The sequence below is a fragment of the Camelina sativa genome, chromosome 2 (assembly GCF_030686135.1).
Source record: "Camelina sativa cultivar CO46 ecotype springtype chromosome 2, ASM3068613v1".
NCBI classification, from domain to species: Eukaryota; Viridiplantae; Streptophyta; class Magnoliopsida; order Brassicales; family Brassicaceae; genus Camelina; species Camelina sativa.
The window spans coordinates 12789979-12802044 of NC_141881.1; positions in this window are offsets into that span (position 1 = coordinate 12789979).

Genomic DNA, 12066 nt, shown 5'->3' on the forward strand with positions numbered 1-12066 from the left:
CCAATACCCAGAAATTGGTTCGCGGATGTTACAACGGATACATTGGGAAATTTAATATTAGTTACTATCAAAAGATTTTGTGACATTGGAAAAGGGTTTTTAGTTTCATTGGTTGTCGGAGCATGCCACTTTGAGAGAGCTAAAAGACATGAACATTTTCTCTCCACACATGATGAGGGCCTAGCCAAGGTTCTTTCCATGGTGGAAGATGTTGGACGCATGCAAGGTTATCTCCCCAAAGGAGGAAGGAGGAGCCAAAGTTCTCTTCATGGTGGAGGAGGTTGGCCACAAGGTTCTCTCGATAAGGTAGGAGGGCGGAGCCGAGGTTCTCTTCATGGTTGGTCATACACTATTGTGATGATACATCATTGATTTGTATACTATGTAATATATTTTTTATTCGAGAAGTTTCTTAAACCAACAATTTTGGTGATCAAAGAAACTGTGCAAAAGTAAAAATAAATAGACATAAAATAGTTGGCTTAATGTGTTTATATAGATATTTTCCTACGTGGTGGTAAAGAATATATTTGTAACAAACAATATACTTAGGTGTAAAAAATACACTTTTAATGGTAGCATTCATCAAAAATTTGTGAATAGATATATCAGTGTATTATAGAAAATAGAAATTTATAAATAACGTATAACAAATTTTAATATATTTTTGTAAAATTTAATTTTATTTACAAAACTTGTAAACCCGCACATCGAGGAAGTCCGTATCTAGTAGTGATTATAAAATTACTTCTGAAACTTGTAAATTAACTCAATCTATTAATATTATTATTATTATTATATATATATATATATATATATATATATATATAAAACTTTGGATAGTTTCAAGTATTTGTTTGGGTGTTCGGATATACCCAATCGGGTTCAGGTACCTATTTCATTTACTAAAAGCATCCAATTGGATATTTTTAAAGTTCGGTTTTGGGTTAGGATCAGGTATTTTTAATCGGGTTCGGGTTAATTTTTTGAGTTCGGATATTTTGCCCAGCCCTGACGAGTCGATAATATATATTTTCAATCCCATTCCATTTTCAACTCTAAAATGGAATTCTTTATTTTGGAGTTGATTTTTTTCTATTATGCAAATCAATCACTTAAATTAAATAGTTTTTATTTTATTTATACCAAATAAAATTATTTTTTATTATTTCTTACTAAAATCTATAAATGATAATGTTACATTCAATTGCCTTAGAAAAAATTAATTAATCTTAATTAACTAATTTAAATAAATATAATTAAATTAGAAATAAAAAAACACTCACATATCAAATATTAAAAAATCTAAAAAAAAAAATTTCTCTCTCTAATAAATTATGGACGAAATTACTAATTAAAAAAAAATATATATATAAACCAATCAGAATTTTAAAAACTAAGATTTTATATCCAAGTATACAATACAATTATTATTATTATTTTTGTTTTCAACTAAAAATTAATAAATTAAAAGAGAACTCCACAATTGGTTGCCCAAACAGGAGGATAAGAGTTTACAAAAGTAGATTCAGAGGTTAAACATATTGAAGACCAAGCCAGACAATCCGCCCTAGCGTTAACGTCTCGTGGGATCCTGACTAGAGTGAAGGAAGGGTAAGAAGTTAAGAGTAATGCAAAGTCCTCCAGCAAATTCGAGAAAGCGGGCAAATCGTCCGGCGTCTGCACCATCGCAACTAACTCAGCACAGTCTGTCTCAAAAGCCTGACAAACAACTCCAGCGGCCAGTAAAGAATCCATCGCCCAGATCAGTGCTTGTAATTCCGCGTGTAAGGGAGAAAGGCCTCTTCGGTGACTCCGTGCTCCCAAAAGGAGCGTTGAATCTTCTCCACGCAGCACCACCAGACCCTGAAAAGGATCCGTACTTTTCCATGAACCATCAACCTGACACCAGGGAAAGAAACCCCTGTCCTCCAAAAAGGGCGGTGAATCCAGATAACGCGCCGAGTATGAATTGGTCTACTCCCACAATAATTTATCATTAGCCGCTTGATTCAAGATTTCAGTTGGCTCTACCTCGATATCTTAGAAAACATTTTTGTTCCTATCTTTCCAAATTGACCAGACAATCCAAGGGAGACGAAGGGCTATATCTGAAACCCCGGATTGGGAAGACGCCCGCCAGAAAATGAAATCTAAATTCGCATAGATCGAATCATAAGGAAAACCTCCCGGATCTAGCACCACTGGGGACAATTCCCAAATGCATCGCGACCGAGGACACTCAAAGAGCGCATGGTTTATAGTCTCTACTGCAGAGTCACACCGCTTACATAAAGCCGCACACCGAACACCCCGATACGCAAGCCGTTCAAACACGGGGAGAGTACCCGACCCAATTTGCCAGAAAAAGTGTTGAATCCTCGAGGGTGTATCTAATTTCCAAGACTGAGCCCGCAAGGACACACATGTCGGCCCATACTCAACTTCCACAATTAGTTCTCGGGCCAACCGATAACCTGATTTAACTGTATACTTCCCTGATTTAGTATAATGCCATAATAATCTATCTGGTTGAGAAGTTTTACTGACCGGCAAACTCCGAATAAGAGAGATATCCACTGGATCAAAAAAGCTCCTCAAGAATAGGCAGATGCCAGTCCTTCGTAACTGGATTAATTAAATGATTAACCATCAAACTCGGCAGCCATAACCTCCCCTGACCATTCGCTGGTCTTGGACGAATATCTGGTAACCATGGATCACGCCAAATCGAAATAGAACAACCTGACCCTACCGCCCATCTCGCTCCCTGTTCCACCAACCCCTTGGTGGAAAAAATACTCCTCCATGCAAAGGAAGGATTGTTTGTTTTTTTGCCATAAGAGGATGTTTGTTCCTAAAATAACGTTTTTTTATCACCCGGGCCATTAAGGATGTCGGATTATGAAGATTATTTTTAATAAATAAATTCGAAGATTTTGTTAAGATTTCAAATTATGATTCTCCTATCATCTTTATTTTATTTTATTTATAAATTGTTTAGAACTTTCATATAATACTTATAATTAATAAAATGCATATTTCTTTTCTGCATATGTTGTGATTTGAATTTTTTAAAACAAAGATATATTACTCAATGTATGAAAATGTGTGTTTTAATTCCCACATTGGCGGATTGGTAAAACTAAATTTATATAGATGATAAATTGATAATTTTTATTTATTCACAATTATAATATTAAAATTACTATTTTATACTTCACAAAATATGATGCAAATACAACAAATAAACAATATAAAACTGTAATAATACATCAAAAAATACTATAATATGCTAAAATAATTAGTATTCAAATAGATTAATAGATTTACATAACAATTAAAAATAAATATTATCTCAAACAAAATAATTTTAAAAAAAAATAAAACAATAATTTTTATTATTATATTATATTTTTTTAAAAAAATGTTGACCCGTACTTTAAACACGAGATATATCTTAGTAATAAATTATAACAACAGTAAATCAAATTTTGGTTTTAGAGATGTTGTTTGACACTATAAACTGGTTAGGGTTACAGTTCGATTTTTTATCCGCTTTAATTTGATTGAAGGGAAAACCCCTAGGACTCGTTCAAAGGGGGAGACTTGGCAGTTTTAGCCACTTTTCATCCTCTTTTATAAAAAAAAAAAGAGAAAAAGCTTGCTAAGAGATTTTGTGATCGAAAGAAGAGCTTTCTTTGTCATTTTTTTTATAAATCTGTCCATTAGGGTAATCTCATTGGTTATACATCCATTTGGATGTCAAAAGAATTAATTAATAATATTTCAATTTACTTTAAATTTTTTAATTATTTTTTAATTTATTCAATCAATAAAATAAAATCAGTTATAGACTTGGTGTCTTAATAGTTTTGGGCAGAGACACGTTTTTTTCATCTCTCCACCTTTTTCTCATTTTTTTATTTTATTTTATTCTTGTGATCCTTTCTGGAGTATGTCCAATGGATTTGCTCTTAGAGAATAGATCTGAGTGTGTGGTGTCGTCTAGGGGTTGTTTTGCTTTGCTGTGTTGTTTCCTTGTTAGAGTCTTCAACTCTTCATGTTTCGAGGTGAGTGTGGGACCATGGCTTATCTAAACTTTATCATTGTGTGTTCATGTGATGTGTGATTGATTGCTTGATTTTCTGTGTGTTTTGGATGTGTGTGATGACCTTGCATGGCTGTTGTTGCGTGTTTGGTCATGGGACAAACGACTGGAGTTAGATTTTCATCAAGGAGAGATAGATAGAAGGATGTTGAGGGTCTCGGTGTCGAATGTCACCAGGTGGGTGTCGGTCGACACCAGATGGGTAGAATCGCGAGTCGTTTGCGATAGGTGACGATTGACACCAGGTGGGTAGGATCGCGAGTGGTTTGCGATGGATGCCGATCACACCAGATGGAGGAGTCGATCGTCACCGGAGGTTATGTTGGTGATGTCTAGTGGTGGATGTCGATCGACACCATGTAGAGGTGATAATAGGCACCTAGACAGGAACTGGTGATGTCGAGCATGGGTATTGAGCGACACTAGTGGCCAGCAGACATGAATTGTGATGTTCTTCATTGTCATGTTTGCTTGTTGTTTTGTGTTTTTTTATTGTGTTTGATCTTATCGTTTTTGGCTATAGCCTTGTAGATGGGAGGATCACGTCACTGAGTATTTGAGATAATACTCACACATATTTTTTCTTGTGATGAAGGTAAAGTGTGACGTGGAATCCTGACGATGAGGAAGAGAATGATCTAGGGTTTTAGTTTTTGTGGTGTGTGTTATATGTTTTAATTTTGGTGGTTGGAACCTTGGTTAAAAACTTATTAGGTCGCTGGTTATGTTGTATATTTTCGTTGTGAATATTGATGGTTTGATGTTATTTAGGGATTAGTTATTGTCGGTTTGTTGATAGTTTTGAATAATGGTTTAATTAAATATTATGTGATGATTAATAATATATAATAACAAAAACGGGTAGTCGGGCTTTATAGGTAGGTATGGCATTGCGATGTTGTATAAACGCCACAAATGGTAGTCCTGGTCGAGAGATGTTGGTATGCGTTTAGACTTGCTTTCCTCTAAGGACGGTAGGTCCTAAACAATTCATGAGGAGAAGATTAGTTCTGGTCTGGAGATGATTAGATCTCCTGCAAGTATGATTAGTTCCCCTGGTGTACCATTAGTTCAAGGGGCGGTAGCTCTAAGAGTTACAGAGGAGATGATTAGTCCTCTTGAGGGGATAATTTGTTTCCCAGATACCGGGATACACGAGGGTGACGATCCAAGAGTGAGACGGTATGGTACAAAGACTATGGTTTGAGAGTGAGAGCGATATGGCTCAAAGGTTGTGACTTGAGAGTGATTGAGTAGAGAGAAAATGATGTCTTATACGCATGTATTAAGCATAAAGAGTAGATGGAGATTTTGGAGGTTGATAGTGGTTTATCTCGGGAATTGTGTGTTGGTCTGGTTGGTCAAGAGTGTGTGGACCATAGTGATGGTTTCATGAATGGTAGATAAACGGTTTGCAAGATTTGAGGATGCATCTATGTTAGTGGAGAGACAATTGTAATGCATGTGATTGTTTTGGATGGGTGTCGAGCAACACTAAGGATGAATGTCGGCCAACACTAATGTTTTGGTGGTTCAACGATGTAGTTTTAAGTTGTCCGCTTAAGTATGAATTAATTTTGGAAAACTCGAGACAGTCTCCTCTTTTTCCTTATTGGTGTTTTGTAGATCTCAGTAAAGAACAGAAAGGGTGATTGGTTGTTAAAAGATCAAGAGAGAAAAGTAGAGGTTTGGAGAAGAGTTAAGAGGAGCAGAAAGATTTGTTTTTGATGTTGTCAAGGAGAGGGGGAAGATTTATGTGGTTGTTGGTGTGAGTAAGGCTACTATGGTATTGTTCTTTTGTTGGTATTCGTCCCAATCAGTTCCAAATTAGAGGTGAGTGGTGACCATAGCTAATCTAAGCTTCTTAGAACTTTCTGATGCTTGTTTGATTGTGTATGAGGATTTGGGATTGGATTTGTGGCTGTTTTTGTGTTTGTGCTTGGTTGGTGATAGGATCCTTTCGTGGTCAAGTGTGTGGCTTGACAATGTTGCCATGAGTGACAAGAGGCGATTCTCCGGTTGGGGGATTATCAGTTTCCTATTTTGCATGGTTTAACTGTTTGTTTGGTTTTGTTGACTGTCAATTGTTTTATCTCGTTTGTATGTAGTCAATGGGAAGACCGTCTCACAGAGTGTTTGTGATAACACTCCCACATCTCTTTTCTGTTGTGGTGCAGGTAAAGATAAAGTGTGATGGTAAAATCATGACAATGAAGAAAAGGATGATCTAGGATCGAGCTTGTGTGGTGTTTTATTTTGATGTTATTATTTTTCGGTTGGAATTTGGTTAGAAGCATGATTAGGATGTTGGATTGGTGTTGGTTTTGTGGAATTATCGGTTTAATGGTTTTGTTGGATTATTTATAAAATTAGTTTGATTACGGGTTATTATGCTCGATTAATGTTGGTGGTTTAACTAATAATATATGTATTAATTAATTGTGATGTTTTCGAAATGAAAAATGGATTTTTTCTTCTCTTCGACAAACTTTTTATATACTAGATTAGGACCCGCATGATATGCGGGTTTTAATATTGCCTAATAAATAAATTTGTGAAGAATATTATAAGTAAAAACTATTTTTTGAAAGTCAATATATAAATATTTTTAGTTAGAGATAAAATCATATTCCGTTGTTATTAATTTTAAAAAAAAATCATAATCCGTTGTTAGAATTTTTTGTTTTTTCGTTTTTACTTTAATAAGCTAATTTATACTTTTATAATTTTAACTTTGTTATAAAAATTATTACAATAATCTAAATCCAAACTATCATCCACTAAAATTTTTTAAAACATTCATTATTATGATATTATTATTGTCAAATTTCAAAAAACGTTTCATAATTTATTCACAAAAATATTACAGAAAACACCTCATCAGAGCGTCTTCTTATTAACATCCACATGCAATTTTATTCTAAATTTTACCACAAAAAATATGTTCTTACACCAAAAAATATTTCACTGTTATATATATAATATAGTTTATTATGTAAATATATACATATATAGATATATATACACATTTCCAAAACGTTTCCATTTCTTACTTTTAGAAAGAAATCATTTTTCATTTTTGAAACATTTCGCTTCCGCGTATTCGTTTCCATTTTCATGCAACATAGTCCTCAACTGAAAAAAAATTCAAAAAACAAACTTATAGATAAATAGATGTATATGTATATTATATCATCACAAAATTCTAATTTGATAATCAAATTAAAATAAATAATGTAAAATCTACAAATACTACAATAATAAAAGAAAAATTATGAAATAAGGAATTTAAACAAATATTGATCTTTCATATCCTTAACTGAAAAAAGAAATTCAAATGAACTATATTAAATATTAATTTTAGTCATCACAGATTAAAAATTAGAAACCAAAATTAAATATTATAATATTTATAAAAAAATCATGAAACATGTCACCATCTTTTATACATGTTGTAATCTCATATACAATATTTTTAACGATATAATTATAACACAAAATGTATCAATTATATTAAATGAGAAGTGAAAACGTCCCACATTCCATCTCAGCAAACTTTTACCATTATACCATTAATGAAATTGCCCTTGACGTTGAAATATTTTGCCACTGGACGTAAAATTACCTATTTTCGCATTAAAAATAAATCAAAATTCAGTTTAGAAATAATCTAATTGCATAAGAAGTTAATTGCAAAAATAGAATTTGCTAAATTAATCCCTATATTTTTTGGAAAACACCCTTTTTACAACTATGGTTCTATATTATACTATAAATTCTACAAATTTGATATAATTAATGGGCTTAGATTGTTTGTATACCGACATTAATCTAAAAATTAATGAGCTTCTGCAGGAAAAAAAACCTGATGATAATACACCTCCTTACTGGAAACCCTAAAAAGATAGGTCTTTTATAACTATAAATACAATGCAGTCGTTTTCTTTCACCATAATTCAACAAAGAAAAAAAAAACTCTTTCTCTTGAATTTATAGTTTTATAAATTTAATAATTCTTTTTTACTGAAAAATCACCACTTTTAGGGTTTTAAGTTTTTCTAGGCTTTGTATCGTTTGTGTTTCTTCAATTAGTTTGATGGATCTTTGGTTGATCTACAGATTGGAGTTGGAGGAGGTGAAGTTTTTGCAGAAGTAAAGAGAGAAATTTAGGGATTCCAGCTTTATCTTCAATGGCAGCGCAATATAGCATAGAAAGAGGAGCTTGAGTTGCAAGATACTTTTGTTCAAGAGACTCTTCTTTTGATTGAAGATCCCAACATGTAAGCAAATCTCTCTCCATTTAAAAATTTAATCTCTCTCCATTTGCAAGTGTTTTAAGGGTTGTTTTGATTATTTCGGTTAAAGTATGAATACGTAGAAAGCGGAAGCCTCCACCATCGACTTTTTGGTGACTTATTTATACAATATATAATATAATAATTAAGTTAACATCCTTATATTATTATTTTAATTTATCGAATTGTTTTCTAACCGCGTTATAGGTGGAGGCGAAAACTCATGTGAGCTGAACTGGCAGAGGAGATTTGACATAATTAAGGGCATCGCTCAAGGACTTGCGTATATGCAAGAAGGTTCGCGAGACATGATTATTCACAGGGATCTTAAGCCAGGAAACATCTTGCTTGATAGAGGTATGATCCCCAAAATTTCAAATTTCGGGTTGGCAAGAATCAGTGACAGGAGCGAGAGGGAGACTAAAAATACGATGCCGTCTGGTACTTAGTAAGCAATCAATCAAAAACTTTGGTTACCTCTCTCAAACTAACTACAATATATATATATATATATATATATATATATATATGGTTTTGTTTTAATTAAGGTATGATCGTTGGTCTTCAATGGGAATTCTATTTGATCTCTTAGGAAACAGGGGCAGTATTGATCTTGGGATCTCCACACATGAGACGGTGGCATCCGTGATGCTAAATCATAGGTCACGACGACGTAGAGTGGAGGTTCTGAACAGGGTTGAATCCGCGATTGCATCAGCGAAACTGCAACAGCAGCCGCATACTGCAGACGTGCATCTCTGGAAATGGCGATCAGGCTTCAAACAAAAATTCTCGACCAGGGATACCTGGCATCAGTTACGCATGGGGAAACCAGAATGCGCCTGGACTAAGGGTGTTTGGTTCTCACAGGGCACACCAAAGTATGCTTTTATCACATGGTTGGGAATGTTTAACATACTATCAACAGGTGATCGTATGCTACAGTGGAATGGTAATGCTGATTCCTCATGCTCTTTCTGCAATGCACCACTGGAAACAAGAAACCACCTCTTTTTCCAGTGTCAATATTCTCATCAGGTCTGGAGCAAGCTCACTAATGGTTTGCTTGGCATCCATTTGCCAACGGTGTACTCTCTATGGCAAGAGTCCTCTGCTACTTCTGCGATATACATTCCAAGTCACGGTGTACTTTCTATGGCAAGAGCGTAATTGCCGCAGGCATGGCGAGAACCCCCTCTCTGCCCTTCATTTAGGCCAACGGATCGTCAAAACCATTCGGAACAAACTCCTTCTCCTATTAAACTCCGGCCACCGCGACTATGAAGAGATCTTAATGCTCTGGTTCTCAACCAGATCATAAAGCTTTATTTTCTCAGCCTTAAAGTTTTGTTTTTCCACTTAGAAACGTTAAAGAAACAGGTTTTTTTATGAATACAATTTTACATTCATTCAAACAAAAAAAAAATGTTAAAGTTTGAAAAATTTCTTCCATGCATTATGCATGGTTACATGTCTCCGGAGTACGTAGAGAATGGGTCCTATTCAACAAAGTCAGATATCTTTAGTTTCGGGGTGATGTCCTTGAGATTGTTAGTGGGAAGGAGAATAGAGCCTTTTCATACACGCTGTGCAGCACTAATCTTCTAAGCTATGTAAGAGTTTTATTTTATTTATTTTTATATAGTGTTAATTATTAGTACTTCCCTTTTCTTTAATTCAGTTTCAATTAAACCAGATTATTTACACATAATAATGGGTAAAGATTAGCATTTAACTAATTATTTTCATAAAACAGAGACACCGTTCACGAGGCAAACTATATATATATAATGTAAATGCCAATGAAAGTTTCAATCCAAATTCTAATAAACTCAAAGCTACAAAGAAACAAGCTCTGCTTACAAGACACCAACATTGGACAACAAGTTCTACTTCCACCTTTCAAAAGAGGTATATTATTATAATTTTTTTTGCTTTAGATTAAAATTTCGATAATTATATTATAATCTTATGAGATTTATATATATAATTCTTTGACGTAGGTATCATGGACCAGATGAATCGATCAACAAATTTGATTCTAATTAATATCAAGTATTATTTTTTATAATCTGAATTCTTATATTGATTTTTTCTTCTTTTTTGAATGGTCTTGAATTGTCATAATTTGTTTTTTTACTTTGATAGCCATATTTGTAAGAAAAGTATGATTGATTATAGTCATGCATATTTTTGGGTATGTATTTTTCTATAGCTGTAATTTGATGTAAATTATTTTAATAATCATGTTATATAATTATTTGAGAATAAATCCATGTTTTAAATATTTTTTAAAAAATTATCATATAGATTATATCTAAAGAAGACTACAATGAAGATGGTCCTATGGATGATATTATGATTCCTTCAACGACTACAAGATCTAAATTCTCGGATTGGATTGTATTCAATACACAAACTCTCCAAGCCAAAAAAAAATCAAATATGCCAAAATTCCAATTCCATCCGTTTAGTGTCACAAAGTGATTATATGCAACCCAAAATCAAAAAGAAGACAATTTGTTTCACCCTACAATATTTCTATAACATTTATTCCTTTATTTTAATGTTATTTGTTTTAATGAATCAATAGTTTAATTATTAATATATTGATCGTTGATCTTTTTAAATATTAAACTTGTTGTTGAATGATTTTGTATGATAAAATAGTGAAACATTTAATAAATATTGTCTTTTTGGTACATATTTTTAAAGATGTCAAACTATTTTATTTTTGAAACTATTTATTTATATATGTTTCTATTAAAATTTTAATATGTTGTAAAATATTTAACATAAATGAATGACAGAACAATAATGTATATCTTTAAACTTATGTAATTTTCATAAATTTTAAACGATATAAAGATGTAAGCAAGTTTTATTATATACCTTTATTTGTAAAAATCATAATCGAAAAAGATAAAACTTATGATTTATATAAATTTACTAACTTGAAATGATAAAGATGGAAATAACTATTGTTTGAAAAAGCAAATTAACATTTCTCAGGAATATATATATATATATATATATATATATATATAAATGTTATATATATTTACTTAAATGAATTGTTATCTTTATATTGATAGATATAATAAAAATTAAAGTGATAAATATGGGAATCATCACCTTTTAATTATTTATTAAAAAAAAAGATTACTATTAAAATTTTACATATTTGAAATGGTTATGATAAGACATGAGAGTGACAATGATTGTATTGAAGTTGTCTTCACGCTATTGAATGGCAGATAAAACACATTTATTCTACCTTTAAGGATACTTACATTTTAAAGTTTGTTTATCTTAGAATTTATATTAATTTGCTAAATCTGTAGGAAAGAATCTGTAAAATGTTGTGCCATAAACAATTATGCTTCTCGATTCATGTCTTCTTGGGAATCAAACGGGTGTCATCTCACATATAAAACCGAACCTGTGTTTTGTGTATTGCACTTTTGGAAGGTTGGAAAATTTGAAGGTACATACCATTCATCTAACAGAATCAACAAATGGTAATCTCAAAATTGACTGTAAATGGTAAATGTCTCTAAGTGCACCATGTATTGTAAACACCTTAGCTTCCTCCAAGATCTTTATAAAACCAGAGTTTCAAGAACTTGAATATCACAAGGCTTTGTAAGTTGTTATGAA